Source organism: Mirounga angustirostris, unplaced genomic scaffold (assembly GCF_029215605.1).
Source record: "Mirounga angustirostris isolate CCGP_5_RB_7025 unplaced genomic scaffold, mMirAng1.0.hap1 SCAF_8, whole genome shotgun sequence".
Taxonomy (NCBI): domain Eukaryota; kingdom Metazoa; phylum Chordata; class Mammalia; order Carnivora; family Phocidae; genus Mirounga; species Mirounga angustirostris.
This window is the reverse complement of record NW_026991716.1, coordinates 112,225,543-112,231,453: the sequence shown is the minus strand read 5'-3', so window position 1 is coordinate 112,231,453 and position 5,911 is coordinate 112,225,543.

Genomic DNA, 5,911 nt, shown 5'->3' with positions numbered 1-5,911 from the left:
CAAAAAACAATTTTATATCCAAGAAACCCTAGGGGCATTTTTTTAATATAATCTGTCTTTAGTCCAATTTTTCCCCAGTTGGAGGATGGAAGTTGTGCATTTGCAAGTATGAAGCATTGAATTTGAACTTCCTCCCACCCCCATTTTAACTTCCAATTATTCCTGTAAGAGGTGAGTTCCAGTCAGAAGATGGAGCATGTGAAATGCCTGCACATTTCTGCCAGCAGCCTCCTTGCCAGGACCGAGGCTGAGTCAGCCTGAGCGTGCTGAACAAAGCCAAGGGCGCCCCTTAATCACCCTCAGCGCTCTCAGGTCTCAGGCGAACTTCCCTCCGCTGAGTCACTGTGAAAAAAAAGTTGCACTTGTGGATCCCAATCTGCCATTTTGCAAACAGTGCAAGCTGATGCACATCTGAACTCTTTTGGAACAATGGAGTATCACATTTTGTAATCATTACCTCTGAAATGCTGGGGGGCGGGGTGCTCTCTATAGTCCCCTGCATCTACCATAATATTGTTTGTTTAGTTCTTTATAGATCATTTTAGGGTCATCAAATCACATTACAGAGGACTTCAGATTTCTGCAAAAAGACCAAAATACGTAAAGATGCCGAACACATTAACAAGTAAATAACAAATACATGTTTATGCATTGGCTTCTAGTTGAAGCAATCTGGTTGGCATTTTCTCAAGGGAGTTATTTAAATTTTAAATGGAACAACATCTCATTTAGATTTCTGCAAATATGCTAGGGCACAGAAGTAATTTATATGTACATGAAACTCTTCACTGGAGCACCTGGGTACTTGACGATAATTAAAATACAAAGTAGACTTATTAACTTTCCTTTCAAACTTTCTGCCTTTTTGCTTCTTCACAGAGAGTGAGAGGACATTTCTCTAGTAGATTGTCAAGCACCTAGAGGTCCTTTATCCTACCTCCACAAAATGCCTGATTGCAATTTGCTGCCGAATCTCTTTCTGTTGCATCCTTCGAAAGCTATGCTCGGATCTTCCCTTCTGCGCTCCTTGTCTATTTTCAGAACAAGGGTTTTTATTTCTTAAACTTTCAGTCCCTTTTATAACAGTTGCCAGAGACCAACACTTATTTCACTTTAATGCTCGCAATATAATTAAGGAAACAGATGCTAGAGAGTATAAAAATGATGGAAGGTGCTGTAAATCAGAAGTCCCCACAACATAGTTTCACCAGTGACCTGGGTGTGGATAATTCCCACATTTATGCCCTTGGCCCCGGCTCTCCATCCTCGCCTCCACCATCACTGCCTTTGAGTACATGATTGATTGATTGGTTAATTGGTTGATTTTTTAAAAGATTTATCTATTTATTTTAGAGCGTGGGAGAGCACACAGCAGGCGGAGGAGCAGAGGAAGAGGGAGAGAATCTCCAGCAGACTCCCCACTGAGTCCCATCTCAGGACACAGATCACGACCTGAGCCAGAATCAAGAGTCCACTGCTTAACCCACTGAGCCACCCAGGTGCCCCTGAGTACATGATTTAAAGTAATGGTTCTCAAAACATGGTAGCACTGGGCCCATCCCAGACCTACTGAATGGGAAACTCTGAGGGCGGCGTCCTGCATCTGTACTTCAACAAGCCCTTCAGGTGACTCTGACACCCCCTGGAGCGAGCCCAGGCCCTGAAACTTCACGTCTTGACTCCACCAGGTTGCTTCTAATTTCCTATTTCCTTAACCTCACTGTTCTTTTATTATTATTATTATTATTATGTTCAGTTAGCCAGCATAAGTTTTTGTTGTAGTGTTCAACGATTCCTTAGTTGCATATAACACCCAGTGCTCATCCCCACACCTGGTCCCTCCATCCTCCCACCCCCCGCCCCTCTGTAACCCTCAGTTTGGTTTCCAGAGTCCACAGTCTCTCATGGTTCGTCTCCCTCTCTGATTTCTTCCCATTCGGTTTTCCCTCCCTTCCCCTGTGGTCCTCCGCGCTATTCCTTATGTTCCGCATATGAGTGAAACTGTATGATAATTGTCTTTCTCTGCTTGACTTATTTCACTCAGCATCCTTATCAACAGCATCACAACCATTTTTGTTTGTTGTCAGAATTGTGAAGCCATTTTTCCTCTTCTTCGTTTTGCCTTCTTCTTCAGCCCCTCTCACAAAGATAGCCCATTTTGTCACCAAGGTGTGTTTAGAAATCGAATCCTCCTCACGTATTGTGGGTCCACACAAACTCAAATCCCAGCCTTTTCCTATAAACCAACCATTATCCTCTCTGCAAGTCTCTGATTCCACACGGCTATTAGAATAATTTTCCTTCTGTGCCGACTTTATCTGCCACAGCGTTGCTCCAGAACAGCGCTATTTCATTTTGAACCAAAATACAATAATCTGGCTCATCCTTTGAGGCTTCCAGCAATCCACATTCCTCGGTGGCCTCAGGCTCGGACCTTTCGAGCAAAGCTGCTCTCATTGGCTTGTTTCACTTCCTCTGTATTTTCCGTTTCTCTTGTTTGGAATGCCCACCCTCTCCTTCTCTCTGCTCCAGAGCCTCTTCCTGCTGTAAATCCAATTCACATTCTTTGACTCAGGACCCTAAGTTTATCATTCAACATTTATTTTAACTCTGTGATGACTGTATTGAATTTGCCCTAAGTTGTAGGTGTCTTTCCCAGGCATTATTTCAAGTTGATACAATGTATCTTCCCTCCAGATGTTTTCCCTACATCCTCCCAATGTTCTTTTACTCTTTACTATCCTTTTAGGCCAAGATCTGTGGTCAACCACTTAAAAGTAGGGGAAGTGAGATAGCGAAACTCATGTGTCCACATTTACAGTTACTAGTAGCCCTGACTTAGGTCTACGGGAGGGAGTATGGACATAACTGTCCAAACCCACAACTACTTGGCCAAGCCAATTGTTTCTGGATTCTGTGCTGTAACTGTTCAGAGACACTGTCCCTTATTGTGACTTTACCTTTCAAGACACAGTTTATTACCTAGTAAATCTGAAACAATGAAATCAGTGTGTACTTACGTGTGTATCCATATATCTTCTCTTTACCATGGGCCCAAACTTAAGGAAACTCTATGAAGGCTATAAACAGAAAGAAATTTACCTCAACTCTGATTGGTATTCCCATGGCTCCCTGAAATAAAATAGAGCCTGTTTGTTCTGAATATGTTTTTATGATTTAGTGATATCCTATAGAGTACTTTATTTTAATTTCAAGAACGCACTGAACAACAGATGTGGTAGAAGGCCGTGAAAGGGAGAAATGGGTTAGAGAAAATCAGTCAAACTAAAAATACACAGCACCAGGCTTCCAAAGCCACGCTGGCTATAATAGAAGGAGCAGGAAGCATTAGTAGGAACCAGTTTCGTTTAATTCTGGCACTGGGAGCAAAGGAATTGTACTTTTTTACTTCTTATGGGTACTGTGACGGTGTTAAAGCAGCATCTTCAGCTTCATCATTTGTATTTGGAGTTCTGTCATCAACAGCAGTCTTTGGATTTTTTGTTTTTTGAAGATTTTATTTTTAAGTAATCTCTACACCCAATGTGGGGCTGGAACTCATGACCCTGAAATCAAGAGTCACATAGTCTACTGACTGAGCCAGACAGGTGCCCCTCAGTCTTTAGATTCTTATGGTTAAATTGGTACTTGTCCACAATTTGCTATCTATGAACCCTAAATCTAAAAGCTCTGAAAACTGTTTTTAGAACTCTTAGGGTGGTAGAATATTACCTGAGCTGAACTAATTTGGTGTCAAAACCTGACGTAAGCCGACGTAAAAATTATTTAGTTTTTGTTTATCCCACGTGGGGTGAATATTCATACATTGAGCTTCTCAAACAATGTGTTTGAACACAGAATGAAGTTCCAGACCGCTTGGGCATATGATGTAATATATTATATGGATCCTATTATCTGTTTAAAATTTTAAATTCTCTGAATTTGGAAACATATCTGGCCTGGAAGATATAGGATCTTGGGCCTGAACACATTTTTTCTCCCCTAACTTTATCAGAAAGCAGTTCTCAATTATGTACTATTGTCTTGAAAATATCTACTTAATACCTTGACATTTCCAAATGTCTCTACTATGAAGGAAATCACTAAGTCGTTGTTTCAACAAAGAACTCGGAATACAAGTTACACAAAGGGACTGAAAATACTTTAAAACATGGTGCCAAGGGGCACAAGTCAGAATACAAGAATGTGAAGAGATTTCCACATTTTATTCCTTAACTTCCATGTGGATGTGCCGAATGAAAAGGAATGCACATACACATGTACTTATAATATGTACACGTGGGTGTATCTTATCCATGTAATGGCAAACTTGGAAAACAGATTTATAAATATTGACTGTGTGTGTGTTTCTATATCATACTGTCTGCTCACAAGAGATCATAGTAGTCATTCAAATAAAAGATATTTATTGTTGTAGATGTAACTACACACACATATACACACCATCTCCACACAAGATCTTTCATCAGCCACCTACTTTTCCTAGTGTCATTATAGAAGATTGGTACTTTTCAATATTTTATCTGGTGGAGTGGTTATTACTGAAATGAGTGTTGGCTCCCAATGCATGATGCCAACTTTGTGGGAGGATAGGTTTGGTGTGATTACTACAGAACTGAATAATTCTGATGGGAGAGGAGTTGTATACAAAACACTCTGAAAGTGTTGGGGGCACAGGTCTTTTGCTCGGCACTGGGCTGTGACTCCCAGGAAGCACTCCCTGGGCTTTTCTTGGGAGAAAGGCTAGCTCATTGCTGGCACAAACAGGGCAAAGCACAGGACTGGCAGAGTCAAACACTGACTGAGGGTTCCCCATGTGCCAAAATCTGAAAGCAGCCCCTGGGAACTAGTACAAAGCTACTGGCAGGCAAAAGGGCCTTTCCTCTGCAAGAACTCACAATGCAAACAGACATGCAGGGCAACCACAGACTAAAGGAATTATCCAAGGTCTATTAGTACAAGAGCACTGATAATATTAGTAATATGCATTATGAAAGTCAAATTTAAAAACATTTCCAGAAGAAAGATACCAAACCCTGGGCTTGCTAAGACAATCTTTTCCCTTTTACCAGAGCCCATGCTCTTCTGTATGGGGGTATGTATTGCAGAATGTGATTGATCAAGAAAAGGTGAAGAAGGTGCTATACTAGGAAAAGGGGGACCCACCCCCAAAACAAGTAAATTTCCATCTACAAGTTGGAAGCTGGTGCCAGTCAAAAGATGCGGCGATGGTTAAATGTGTAAGTGAAGGACTGGTTCTGGAGCCTCGGGGCATAGAGAGAGACAGAGCGCCTGGCAATTCTTAAAAACATTTCACTGACTGTATGCAGGCCTTTATCTTAGAGCATGAGTATCACTCTCCTTCCCAACCCCAAGCCAGAACTCGTATATTGCTGTGTCCCGATGGGAACGGATTTCTTCCCTCAGCAGGCCAAGGCCCCAGCGAGTGAAGGAGGGAACAGGCCACGCTTCAACACGAATGCCAGTAGCATCCTTTGGAGACCATCTCGGGACGTCCTAACTGAAAATCCATGTTTCTAATTTAAGTAGGAGACAATAATTACTCATACAGCCAGGGAGAATTTCAAATCCCTGCCTATTTGCAGTGCTGTCTAAAAACAAGCAAGTCATCCTTCAAACTTGACCAAACTACGACTGGAATGAGAACTCGGTCGTCCCCGAAGGGTGCGCTCCCGGCACTCAGCGCTTACGTGTGGCGCACAGATGGCTTCTGGCTCGTTCTGTGTAATCCGATCATCCTGCACGCCTGTGTCTCACACTTCGTCTCCGGGAGTAATTGAAAAGCTCACCGCGGCAAGTGTCTCTTCTTCCAGATGTCGTCAGTAGGAAGAGCGTGTCCTTCGCCACCTCTCTGACAGAGGATGCGGCC